This window comes from Schistocerca serialis, chromosome 5 (genome assembly GCF_023864345.2).
Source record: "Schistocerca serialis cubense isolate TAMUIC-IGC-003099 chromosome 5, iqSchSeri2.2, whole genome shotgun sequence".
NCBI classification, from domain to species: domain Eukaryota; kingdom Metazoa; phylum Arthropoda; class Insecta; order Orthoptera; family Acrididae; genus Schistocerca; species Schistocerca serialis.
In genome coordinates, this window is record NC_064642.1 from 224368152 (window position 1) to 224382845 (window position 14694).

A 14694-nucleotide genomic window follows, 5' to 3' on the forward strand; every position below is an offset into this window, starting at 1 on the left:
TAATTAAATGAAAAAGCTAAGCATACAAACATTCAAAATGCATCAAAGGGGGTAACCGTTACTGACTGAGTGATAAACGGGATTAAATCTTTTATCCATTATGGATATGCAGAACTACAACTGGGATGGATAAAGGTTTCCGGAAATAATTGTAACCAGTCACCTTTTGTGGTGGTTTAGTTGTTGCTGTACCGTGACCAGTTCCAAAACGCCTAGCGACTCATTATCAGATGATACGCAATGTTAATGGATGATTTTAGCATTGTGGAGGTCATTATGTAGAGTTACTAGCATCCATGGGTTTGATCCTGGTGTAGAAATCATTTCGAAAAACAAAATATGTGTTTACCACTTATGTTGATTCCACGGAACTACAGAAATGTTGCCACAGGCAACAGCTCCCATACACTTTACAGGACCCTGACGTGTAAGCAACGTAACTGGAAAACATTAATTACCGTTTCCAAGGTGATTTGCGTAGCAGCGTTAAAAGTATGGATGCTAATAACTTTACACAACGACAGGCATAACGGTACAAACTGTCATTAAATAAGTGTACCATCTAATAATGAGTCGTTAGACGACCTGAAACTGGTACCAGTACAATAAAAATTAAACCGTAACAAATACGTCTGGTGGTAGTTACTTCTCAAAACCTTTGTATACGGTGTTGTCGATGAGAGCTGAAGTAGCCGATACCTGTAGACTTACCTGATATCAATACATTCAGTAGTTCATCCGTAACTTTTAAACAAAATAATGTAACAAGGTTAATATTTAGAACAAGTGCGAACAGTACAGACATACATTAACAACAGATCTTAACTCCTCAAGGAGACGTTGCGTACCATGAAGTACTACTGACCCACAGATATGCAACATCAACAAAAACAGCTCAACGGTCGGTTTACTACTCTGGAACAAACCTACGCTAGCTCAGAAAAAGCATGAATTCTGTGTCACATTCAGTTTACCGTAAGTTTAAAATAGGGAAGCCGAACAGACATAGGTTATGCGAAACGCAGCACATAAATGGCGGAACTCACAAAAAGCGTTTTCACAAGCTCTCCTCCTCCCAGCAGGTATTGGAAGGATAATGCAAAACCATCGCTAGTACGAATATGTAACTCACGCAAAGCAATACGTTAAGAACACCAGTGTTAAACACATAGCGCAACTCCACAACGCATTAACCAATATAAGATAAAACAAGCAGTGATAACATTAATGAAGAGCTGAAAATATGAAAATATTAACTTTTTAATTGACTCATGGTCGCATGGTTTTCAGGACGAAACCCACATTTAGAATTTGCCACACTCATTCGCTAACAAAGGATAAATTAAAAATAATAAATCATAGCAGAAGAGATTCCTAAATGTGAAAGGGGGAAAATCACATTTTAAAATCCTCACTGTGTGTCGATCGTTGCCGCTAGTTGGCATATTTTCGACCACAGCAGGACGTCTTTAACAGAACTCTGGCTACGGCGCATATGTAAAATTAAAGCCCCCAAGTTGTGAATCATATCCTACTCGAACCTCATTCTTTTTTTTTATCTGATGTTCACAAGACATCCAAAAAGTGACTATATTAAAAAAAACAATGCAATCTCTTATGTACCGGACCCTTTCAATGTTAACATCGAGCATAAATATCAATTTAAGTGACAGAACGTCGTTGCTTTAAAATGTTTAACGTGTGTCAAGATTTGCATAAAAATGAACAGTGTAGATAATAGGACATTAGACTTTTGAAATGTAGTGAATCTGATGACTGCTTAAGATTAAATGAACAGGATAATTAAGGAAAAGGTATTCAGTCAGATCGGGAGAAAATGAGTCTGTCGCTCACCTTGAGCAGGGCAAGAGATAGGTTGGTAGGAAACAACCTTAGGCATCAAGGATTGATCAGGATTGTCATGGGCGGTTGTGTGGCGGGTAAAAATAGTAAAGAGACACCAAGATTAAAAAACTGTGATAAGGATAGCGTACACCCAACGTATCATTGAATTTACTCCCTTTCTCGCTGTTGTAGTAACACTCGTAGATGTACAGAATGGTGCTCTTAAACGATGCGTTTTCACGGGTTCCTAATAAATCGAGGTTCAGAGTCCTACGACCTTTTTGAATGCAATAGAAAGGCTCCAGTAATCTAGCAGCGTCGTTTGGACAACCGGCTAGGGTGTGTCTGCAGTCGTGTGACCGTAACACACTCGAGTTACGTCATTGTTTTCTTCCATGATTTTCCACCTGACACTTGTATCGCTACAGTGAACCACGTTTCCTCAGAAAGAAAGAATAACAGACTGCCATACCTTGGCGGCGAAATATAATGAAGGTATGATAAGGCACTTTAATGAAATGATCATTGTTTGTCGATAGTTTTATGAGTTTGCCATAAATACGGGGCACGTCATTCAAGGAGTGACATCATACCGCGTTGTATCTGTTTTGAATAAAGTATACTCTATCTGTACCAAGCGTATGAATATATCTACCAATCTCATTTATCTTATACTTACAGAAAATGACCGTACATAAGTATGCTCCCATATATGTATGTACGTTCCACATCTCCTTCTAAGCCACAGAATGGATTTCAAGCAAATTTAGTACAAATGTCACTTATTTCTTGGAAAAAGCAGTGGAGGGATGAGAAACACTTACTCCCTGTATGGTGTGTGCGGGTAAAAAGAAGGTGACATAAAAGTGTAACTGAAGGAGGCCTGGAGCTATTTCAGCCAGAAGATGATGGGTACAAAACTTATTGAAACGTTGTGAGAAGAGGACGCCACCACTCGGCTGATAACACGAGAGGAATTCATCCTTGGAATACGCCGAGAAAGACTGCAATCGCATACATTTCAGATAAATTTTATATGTACGTGGCATAATTTGTACAAAAATATTTTGGGTGTAAGATACCCCTACTACCTCTAGGGGTGGACGTAGGAATGAGTAGGTGTAGCATGTAAAATTGTTCGAAAATGGCCTATTGGTATTTCCTTCGCGTATCTAAATCTTAAAAAATATGGAGCGCAGCATGTCAACCAGGTCGCGAGAATGAGCACTGTGGTGTGTCAATAAATTTTTCAGCTTATGTCGGGGTCAAAGAACATCCCACACGACTAAATATCATAGACACAGTCAACGATCTCTCTGGAGTTGCATGGTATAAAACAGTGGAGAATCATACAGTTTCCGGCGACAGCCCATTTTCTCGAAACGACAATCACTTACTGTTCTCAGTACACCTCAAACAAAGTAGTTGCCTATCGGTTAGATTGAGCTGAAAGTACCGGGAAAAAATGAAAGAGGTTGTTAACGATACCATCGACTTAAGGCTATGTGAGAACGTGTCGCCATAATGAGGGCCAGTGAATCTGAAGGTCTACATGAATTTCTTTTACACGGAATGAGGGATAACAAGGTGTTAGGATGGAAGGGAAGTTACTTCTATTGATGCTAGTGACAGCATACTGAACAACTTTACATCAATGTTTACTCCATTTGCAGACTAATGGCTGGCTCTGAGCACTATGGGACCCAACTGCTGATGTCATTAGTCCCTGCAGACTAATAATTATAGCTCTAACGAGTAGTATGTTATTAGGTTGGTCAGTACCCCGAAGTACCCATGGCACGAGGAAGCCATTAATGTTTATTTGCACCTCGCCAGCAGGACAGATACTGAAGTGTGGACCCACAGGCGCAAAACGGACACTCTGTACTCATAGGCATAGTCCACTTCGCGGCACAGTTACGACCATGCAGAAAATATCGGGTAGTAAACTATGTGATTTGTATGTGGAAAGACTGTTACATGCAGAGAAGAAACAACTGACACATTCAAGTGCTACGTGCTTATGTGTTTGCGTGTATGTATGTCGTTTGTGAGTGTGTGTGTGTGTGTGTGTGTGTGTGTGTGTGAGAGAGAGAGAGAGAGAGAGAGAGAGAGAGAGAGAGAGAGAGATGTGTACGTGGGCGAAGCTATGGAGAAAGAAGCGAGTCTATAAATAAATGTTCATTTCATCACGATTATGGTTTCAGACAAGAAGTGAATAGAAGCTTTTGTAATGTGGTGTTGCAGAACTATTCTAAAAAATCAATGGGTAGATCGTGTCAGTGATGTGTAGGTACTGAATCGAATAGTGGCAAAATTAATTTATGGCATAACTTAATTAAAAGAAGGAGTCGATTGATAAGACGTCCTGGCGCATCATGGTGATGCATGGAAGTCTGGTGCGCAAAAACTGCGCAGAGAGACCGAGGTATGAATCCTGTAATCAGGCTCAAATTGATGTAGGCTGCAGAAGTTACTGATAGATGAAGAGGTATTGACAACGTAGACTAGCGTGAGATAAAGCATCAAATCAGTCTTTTCAGCGGACACCAAAACAACAGGAGTGTACAGTGTATGCCCGTTCGCAGTGAAGTCATTCAAGAGAAACAGCATCAAACCAGTCTTTGTCACGGAGACAGCAACTACAGGAGCGTACAGTGAATGCCCGTTCGCAGTGAAGTCATTCTCTCGATTATCAAATTATCAAATTACTGCTTACTCAATAGTATTTTGTCATAGTCATGGACGTTTTATGCAATTAACCGTTATCGGCCACCATAGGCCATCATAACAACTAAAGCAACACCACAATGGCCACAAATAAATGGATTGTCATACTCAGTCATTGGTTAACAGCATAAAACTTTAGTGACCGTTTCGAAGAAAATATTAAGTAAACTACAACATAGTAAACCACGGTCTCCCGACAAAAGATCATTTCTTCCGTTATCATTATGATAATTGTGCCTCATAAAATTATTACCCTTCATTTCATACTCAGTCATTGGTTAACTGCATAAAACTTTAGTGACCGTTTCGAAGAAAATATTAAGTAAACTACAACATAGTAAACCACGGTCTCCCGACAAAAGATCATTTCTTCCGTTATCATTATGATAATTGTGCCTCATAAAATTATTACCCTTCATTTCATACTCAGTCATTGGTTAACTGCATAAAACTTTAGTGACCGTTTCGAAGAAAATATTAAGTAAACTACAACATAGTAAACCACGGTCTCCCGACAAAAGATCATTTCTTCCGTTATCATTATGATAATTGTGCCTCATAAAATTATTACCCTTCATTTCATACTCAGTCATTGGTTAACTGCATAAAACTTTAGTGACCGTTTCGAAGAAAATATTAAGTAAACTACAACATAGTAAACCACGGTCTCCCGACAAAGGATCATTTCTTCCGTTATCATTATGATAATTGTGCCTCATAAAATTATTGCCCTTCATTTCTCGAAAACACTTGAGAAGTGGGTCGTACTAGAACCGCATTCGTTACAACCATATATGCACTACAATTGGGAGAAATTGCTGACTTGTTCGATGTATGCTTCCCTTGTAACAAGATTCAAATAAACGTAGTTGCAGTAGTTGCGGAGAGATGAACAGACTTGTCCGGGATGAACTGGCATAGATAGCTGCGTGGTACTAACCTTCAGACCGATGAAGATAGCATAAAACCGACAATATTTCGTAGTTCACTCACATGTTTTATACATTCATCAAGCTGTTACCAAATTACGGTGTCAAACACCAGAAATGCTAAAATAATACAACAAAAGGAAAAGAAAGTAACATTGCACAAAACTAAAATGGAAACGCAGAATATTACTGAAATTAGGAGATCAAATGAAATAATCGCGCAGTCCGGAACCGCGGGGCTGCTACGGTCGCAGGTTCGAATCCTGCCTCGGGCATGGATGTGTGTGATGTCCTTAGGTTAGTTAGGTTTAAGTAGTTCTAAGTTCTAGGGGACTGATGACCACAGAAGTTAAGTCCCATAGTGCTCAGAGCCATTTGAACCAAATGAAATAATCAGTATTATCATTAAAAATTCGTATTTAGCCAAACTTTTATAAGAGATGGAGAAAGAAAATATGCTCTTCAGGTTTCATTGGCATTGATTAAGTACGTGATTCAGAAACAAGTTAGAGTCTCTTACTCTCCAATCGGCTGACTATCCAGGATATAACTGTAGTATTAACGTTCGCCAGCTGCCCAGTCACAATTGTTTGCTGAGAAAGATGAGATATCAGCTGTGTTTACCTAAACATAAAATATTGTCCAAAAAAGTGCGTCGCACGGAAATTTACACTCTGCTTAGGTCAGGTACTGGTGAAGTTCCTCACCAGAGAAGCAATCCACGGTCCCCTTATTAGTACTCCATCATCCCTTGGATATACGTGCAGATCGAAATGGAAAGTACGTGCAGCTAATCACTATCTAGCGGAATATAACAAAGGCTGAATCATTCGCGTGAAGGATATGGAAGTATTATTCTTACGGAACGGACCAAAAGTTGGCTAAAGTGCAGTGACTGCAAAACGGGCAGTAATAAGATGAACTCAGGACAAAAGTTGGCACAGATCCTTTCAGAGGACTACACCACGAGTATCTGGTAGTACTGTTCGACTGGCTCTGACAAATAGATGTACAACAACAGAAATGCGGGCAGACATTATACGCCAAGTGTTATCACGAACCGTCGGGTAGAGTTTACTGGTTGAAATCTCTAATTGCCAATCGTCGTTTACACTGGGCTGCCTCGCTTCTGTTTGAAGCCGTCAGATCGATGCCAACGCCTCCGTAGATGAACTCGTGAGATGTTACGAAAAATAATGATTGTGAAGACTTACACCTCTCCAGAGCGAGGAATGGAAGTGTGGGGAGCTATTTAATGTGAACTAGGGCTGATCTGGTAATTTTTCAATCGAGGCTGAATATTCACCAGTTTTTGCCCTTTTTTCTTCCCTCCATGACTTGGGTACCAAAGGGCATACCCCAAAAGGATAATGCTAGACCCCACACTGCAGTTCATACCGCAAATGCCTTCAGGTACATATAGTTCCTTGAATGGTATGTCCAGTGCAACCGTCCCATGATTGTCAACTATGAGTATGCCTGCGGCACGATGGGAAGAAGAATGCCCTCATACCAGCTACAAGCTAGCAATCATTAAACGACACAGCATCAGTTTCACACATGGCAAAATAATTCTCTAGACACATGAACTCGTGAAAAGTTACAAACAATATTGATTCTCTAGATTCATACACCCTGAATTCCAGAAGTCAAGGCGTAGGGAGCTATTCAATGTGACAATAGGACTGATCTGATAACTGTTCAAATAGTCCAGTCAAACTGCAAAATTACCTTACAAAAGGTGGGGTAGAAGAGTTTATCTTTTCAACTCGTTCATATAGTTGGAAATATTAGAAAACTGAGTTTTGCCAACAAAATTTCGCTTGGGAAAACTTTCTGCAGACAAAAAACTTGGAAAATTTCGGCCTTTTTTCCGTTTTTTCAAAATATCTCAGTTTCATTTGTTCCTATCGCTTTAACGTTTATTTTCTTTTTTAAAGAGCACAAAATTCTCTACAAATTTGATTCTTGCCATTTTTTTCTACTCCCAATATCTAAGGCGCTACAGCGCCTCAAAAAATACTAATTTTTCAGATTTTCAGCATAGTGCCAAGATACCTTATTTTTGAACACTATTTTTTCAGTTTATGTTTGTGTAACATAAATACATTATACATCATGTTATATATTGGAATTTACCACCTCACTTTCAAGTATTCAATTTCTCTGTATGCAACATGAGGATTGGTGGGCACCCAACTATTGTGATTCTTACATCACTACCTGAAGTTCACTATGCGCCACCGCAGCCCTGGTATTTGTAAAACTATAAATATAAAAATACATCATTAAGAGACATAGACACACACACACACACACACACACACACACACACACACATACACACACACATACACACGCACACAAAATAAATTGTCTCAGGAAACTGGACTATTATTAGCTGCAATAGGCAACCTAATTAGGTAGGTAATTATTCTTGTGTACAAAATCCACACAGTTGACATTAAAAATAAGTAGCTTTATTACAATTAAAATGCATTGTCACTTACTAAAAAATGTTGACAGTTCTGGGTGTGTAATACTTGTAATATCGCACATTAGCGAACTTGAGACAGATATGAGCATCACTTCCAACGTTTTGATGGGCCACGTTCATCAGTGTCACCAGAAATACGTTTAGTTCCGAATTCAGGGTCTGCACCTGGAGTTGATCCCAGATTGACCTCTTCTTTAAACAGCGAGTCAGCCTCAGCAAGTTCGTTATTTCGGCAGCGGTTTCCTCAACATCCTCCATAACATCTTCTTCACTGTCTTCATATAAAAATTTTTGCACGTTTTCACAGTTCACCCCAATACATTTCTTGCAAATTGAAGAACATTTCAAACCCGCTTTTCTGCAGGAGCACGCTCTGCCACAGTTCAGCTTGCATGAGCATGAAACAACGTGAAGAAGTGCTTCAGGTGCTGGATCTTGGCTCATTATAACGGGTATTGGACCGTGGTCACTGTGATTCCAGCCCCATTTCTCAGGAGGTTTCCAGTTTCCCATCCAACTTTGGACTTGTTGGTAGGTCTACAACGAATGATGTTGTGCAGCATCTAGTGTAGGTGGCAACCGTGCAAGATTCAGTTTGCTTTTTGTGGCAGACTTGGCGAATAGCTGGTACCGCAAATGGTCTAGTGTGTGGGAACTGCTGACACCTCCACTATACAATGCAATAGTAACCTGTTTTGTTGCTGTTATTATTTCTTCACGGGTAGCTTGTGGTTTATTGAACGTGCAAAGCGCTGAGGTTATGTGTTCATTTTTCGCAACAATATTGCAGCACTTAATTTTTCCTTGACCAAAAATACCGGATGTTGTATCACATCCGCTAAAGGCGTGAGTGAACAGAATATATTCACTGTCAAACTTGTAAGATGCAGTGGAAAACCACTTGTCTTCTGCATTTCCTTTTCCTGGCTTTAAGAAAAATAAGTTTTCAATGCCTTGCCCCAAACTGGTCATGAGCACAAGCAGGTCAACATCTTCTCTTACAATGACAACACTTCCAAAATCTTTGGTGCACTTCAACGCTACACTCCAGAAATTCCTTTTTAAGAAGTGTGATCAAACGCATCTTGTTTCATTCGTTGTACAAGAACTTGTCCTGAGGGACTTGGTTCACCATCTCTGATTCAACCACAACGTCAACCGAAGAATTATTTTTGGACCTACGAATCCTCTCAGCACTCTTTGTGCTACATTTGTCTCCCTCACATGGACACCCATCAGATACAATAGCAAATTGAGATCCAAATTGACGTTGCAGGTAAGAAACATAGCTTTGGGCTGTTGACTTGAAGCAATCATTTCGAGTCCAAGTCACTTTGTGGATAAGGTACCCTCCATCAAAATTTCGTTTGGTATATGGCAGTCTTAACTGCTTGGTTAAAAAGTCATCAGAATTCCCTTTTGCACATAAGAAGCATTTCTCTTTGAACTTGAACTGACCTTTTTCCTGCGATCGACGTAGCACGCCTGTTGGTTCCTGAAGATGTCGAAGGCTAGCTGCTATCATTCTCTCATTAATGTACTTCTTGTAGCAATTTTCATGCACCATCACTTCACTGAGCGTTTTCAAAAAACGGGTGTGAGCAGACTCCCTGCGTTTAGCACTACAATCGATAAGTGTGCTCAGTCCTTTCCTTTTCACATTGCATCCACCACTCACCATAGTTTTTTCGCAAATGAAACACAAATACATGTCAGACATACTCATTTTCAGCACCACAACATATACTGAATGGAAGCGACTCCAAACTGTAGGGCCCTTATTGTTGTGTGCTAATAGCTGTCAGCGCGCTGTGAACAATCACCAGGGACAACCGCTTTCCGCCCGCCAAAGAATAAATACGCTTTTGTCCTACATACTTTTACTTATAACTGATCCTTAATGTCAATCAGCTGTAGAAAACGTATGGCACCTGCATGCAATCGTATTACATATTGTAACACAAATAAACTTCACGCAATCCGACGTGAATGTGTTCGTAGTTACTGAATATGATGCTGTTTGTCCTGGCCCTGCAGCAGAGTGAGATGGTAAATTCCAATGAATAACATGATGAGTAATATGTTTATACCACACAAATAGAAACTGAAATAACAGTGTACAAAAATTAGATAATTTGCCACTTTGCTCGAAATTTGAAAAATTGGTATTTTTTGACGCGCTATAGGGCCTGAACTATTGGGAGTAGAAAAAATGTTAAAAAACAAATTTGTAGAGAATTTTGTGTTCTTTAAAAAAGAAAACAGACGTCAAAGCGATAGGAGCAAATGAAACTGAGATATTTTGAAAAAACTGAAAAAAGTCCGAAATTTTCGAAGTTTTTGGACTGCAGAAAGTTTTCCCAAGAGAAATTTTGTTGGCAAAACTTGGTTTTCTAACCTTTCCAACAATATGAAGGAGTTAAAAAATAAAATCTTCTACCTCACCTTTTGCAAGGTACAGGCTTTTTTCTGACAGTTTCACTGGACTAAAAGGAGGCCGAACGTTCACCAATTTTTGACAAAAAATGACCTCTTTCGTCATACCCTTCATGGTACTAAGTGGCATATCTCAGCACGTTAATGCTAGACTCCACACTACAGTTCGCAACACAAATACCTTGAGAAATTTATAAATCCTTGACTGATATGCTCAGTGCCATAATTTGTCAACCATGAGCACGTATGGGATTTGATAGGAAGGAGAATACTTTCATACCAGCTACAAGCAAACAATCATGAACTGACACACCATCAGTTTCAAGCATGGAAAAATACTTTTCTAGACAAATGAGCTTGTGATATGTTAGAAAAATCAATGCTAGTCAAGATTCATACATCGGCAGTTTCAAAAATAATTACGTGGTAAGCTGTTTAATGCAACAGTTGTACTTATTTGGTAATTTTTCGAAGGATTCCATACGTTCGCCAATTGTTGCCAAAATTAAACCCTTTTTCCATATCCTTCTTGGCCTGGGTACCAAATGGCTTATTGCAGCACGATTATACAGGACCCACACTACTGTTTGCACGGCAGATGCCTTGAGGAATGTATAGATCCTTGAGTAGTGTGTCTATTCCCATGATTTGTCAACCATGAACTTCTCTGGGATACGCTGGGAAGACTTTCGTACCAGCTACGTGCCAGTAATCATGAACTGACACAGCATGAGTTTCTCACATGTCAAAAATTTCTCTAGATAACATTCGGAGGCTGTTTGCTTATAGGAGAATTTCCGTGCCTGCAGCGGTAACAGATCGCATTGATATTGATGCTGACTATTAGTCCGCATGGAATAAAAGTGTAATCATTTTATACCACTTATAAGATGAACACCTTTATAAAGATTGCTATATATCGGTCTGGTGCTTCATGGTAAAACCCTTTTCATATCCGTCACTGTTGTTATTGCTGGATACATCAAAACTCTGCCCTCCTCACCAATGTTTTCACTGTACGACTCTCTCTGGTGTTGTGAGGGTCTTAATACGTGGACCATTCGTCCTGTCTCTTCCTCTAATCGGTGTTCTTCAAGCTTTCCTTCCCTTTCTGTTTCTGTGGAGGATCTTATCAGTCCACTTAATTCTTAGCATGTAACACCACATCGCAAACCTTTCCACTTTCTTCTTTTGCTGCTTCCTGAAGCTATTACTTCACTTCCATACAATGCCAGACCATCAATGTCACAAATCTGTTTCTAAAATTAAGTACTATGATTGTCCTTTTATCTACGAACGCTCTCTTTACGTGTGATAGTCTGTTTATTTTCTCTTGTTTGGTTCTCCTACCACGCGTTACATTGCTTCCAAATAGTCAGAATTCTTTCGTTTCGATTACTACGGTCCCCAGTTTTTACGTTAAGTTCATCGCTAATCTAATTTCTTCTGGTCCTGAATTCTTTTGTGTTTTTTGGATTATTCTAAAACCTCATACTCTGCCCGGTAGACGTTTCATTCCACAGAATAGTTTTCGTAAGTTTCCCTGAATTTCACAGAGGAAACCAATGTCGTCAGCGGATTTTAGTATTGCCATTCTCTCACGCTCAGTTTACACCACACTGCGTATCTTTACCAGAAGACACATCAGACATTCGCCTCCAGCAATTTAACAAAATATCGATACACCCAAATCATCTTAGCCTAATATGAATTCTGAGATGTTTGTTCATAAATACAATCTTATTTTATTAATTACCAGATGTGCATCACGGTAAGTAATATCGAGCGGTACAGTACGTCATCTCTCGTCGTTCCTATTGGATGAAAGGGAGTGTGAGTTGTATTGGTACGTGGAAAATTCTAAACAGTGAAACGTATATCCAGTAGGTTCACACATACATCGTGTAAAATTCAACACAAAAGCCGGTGTCCGCTGCTCTGTCTGTATAAAACGTAGGTTATTTCATCTCGCCATTACCGTTATTAGCGAGAACTCGGTTTTCATTCAATTCGGTGTTATTCATATAGACATTCAACACGAGCAGATCAAAGGATTCTGAGTAGCCATTTTGAATTTTGTCGAATGAATATGAAACAAGAGACGGGTAAATAAAATAAAGTAGTTCTTGCTGATATACTATTAGAGTCTTTGACCCCAAGTTTTAGGAAAAAGACTATCATTATTAAATTCATGGAAGAATGCATTCCAAACAGAGATAAATATTTGGCAAATCAGAGGTTGCGATTATAGCTTAAAGACGACACCACTGGTCATTGCCGGACAGAAAACATAAAAAAGTGATTGTGTTTCAATTTTTCCGTAGACGAATTGGTCAATAGAGACGGCGCAGATGTTCGGATTGGGGAAAATTTAGGAAGGAAATGAGTCGTTCGCTTTTCAAAGGAACAGTCCCGGAATTTGCCCCAAGCAGTTTTGGAGTAGCGGCGGAAAATCTAAATACGGATAGCCAGGCGGTGATCTGAACCACGGTCCTCTCGAAAGCGGGTATAGAGCTTCAGTATTGCGCCACTTTGCTCCTTCATTGGCGGAGAGGCCCAAGGGTTGGATCCCCATACGTTTAATAGTTTTTTGTGTTCCCGCGCTCTTCATTACATTTCCGTATCACATTATTGCAGAGGGGAGGCCGGGACAAGTTGCGATATTAGCAATTAACCATTTTAGTGAATTGGTTCTTGCATATAGTTGTCTTTCTTCACATGTGTTGGTGATAGCATCTTACCCTATTGTACCTGGATGCATAAATTTCGATTTTAATACAGTTATTTTGTCATTTTTAAGATCTAATGTGGAAGCACAACACTGATAAAACCTGACTACTATTTTGGGGCCGGATAGTGCAGTATATTCAATTAAATATTGCTACATATTTCTTATTGAATAATATTTAATGAAAGAATAATTGTGTTCAAATTTAATATAGCTATAATTCAATGTTTTCCGTCAACAGAAAACAAAGCACAAATTCTAAGTTTAAGCTATTCTCATTTCACCATATGTTGGCTGGTTGGTTGTTTTTGGGGAAGGAGACCAGACAGCGAGGTCATCGGTCTCATCGGATTAGGGAAGGATGGGGAAGGAAGTCGGCCGTGCCCTTTCAAAGGAACCATCCCGGCAGCCCGCATCTCGTGGTCGTGCGGTAGCGTTCTCGCTTCCCACGCCCTGGTTCCCGGGTTCGATTCCCGGCGGGGTCAGGGATTTTCTCTGCCTCGTGATGGCTGGGTGTTGTGTGCTGTCCTTAGGTTAGTTAGGTTTAAGTAGTTCTAAGTTCTAGGGGACTGATGACCATAGATGTTAAGTCCCATAGTGCTCAGAGCCATTTAGCCATCCCGGCATTTGCCTGGAGTGATTTAGGGAAATCACGGAAAACCTAAATCAGGATGGCCGGACGCGGGATTGAACCGTCGTCCTCCCGAATGCGAGTCCAGTGTCTAACCACTGCGCCACCTCGCTCGGTTCGCCATATGTAGCATGTTCAGTACACTGTCCTGGTTCAATGTACGTCACACGTTAGACATTGGTGTATTCTCCATGGAGGTTTTCATTTGTTGTTTTAAATATTCTTGTTCCACTTTGTGACGTACTTCGTGGTTTCATGGATAACCTTATTGAAACATCTGCATTTTCCATTCTGTGACTTTTCGTTTTTCTTCTGAACAGCGTTTCTTTAAGCAACTGTTTACACTCCAAACTATTTTGGAACATCTTCGTTTAACGTCAACAACGTACTGTATTTTGAAGATGGTTCTTCTGCATGCACTATCATTTCTTCATCAGAATATTAATTAGGGGTTTCTGAGATTTAACCTTCAAGTGCTACAGTGTGAGCAGGAGTAGTTTCAAATTCGTCGTGATCCGTAACAAGGACACGATCTGAAGTTTTCGCCTGAGACAATCATGCCCATTAAATATAAGGGGATCGTACGGTTCGTCTCACAATCTTTGAACCCTTTACAGCACTGCCGACAGTAGGTGCTTGCAAGTAAGCCGCGCTAGGTAGACGTTGACATCGTCAACTTGCCCCAGTCTCTCTTACATTCACAATTTAATGCTTTCTACAGGATAATCACACAGCCAAGATCTGTAGTGTACAATGCTTATGCTTCACCATATTTCGGAGCTCAGAACATAGCAAATCACTGTGGAACGCAGACTCAGTTCGTCAGTACGTGTCCCTTTCCTTTCATGTCTTTCACAACCTACCCCTCATCCCGCTGAGGAACGATCAGACTGTCCCG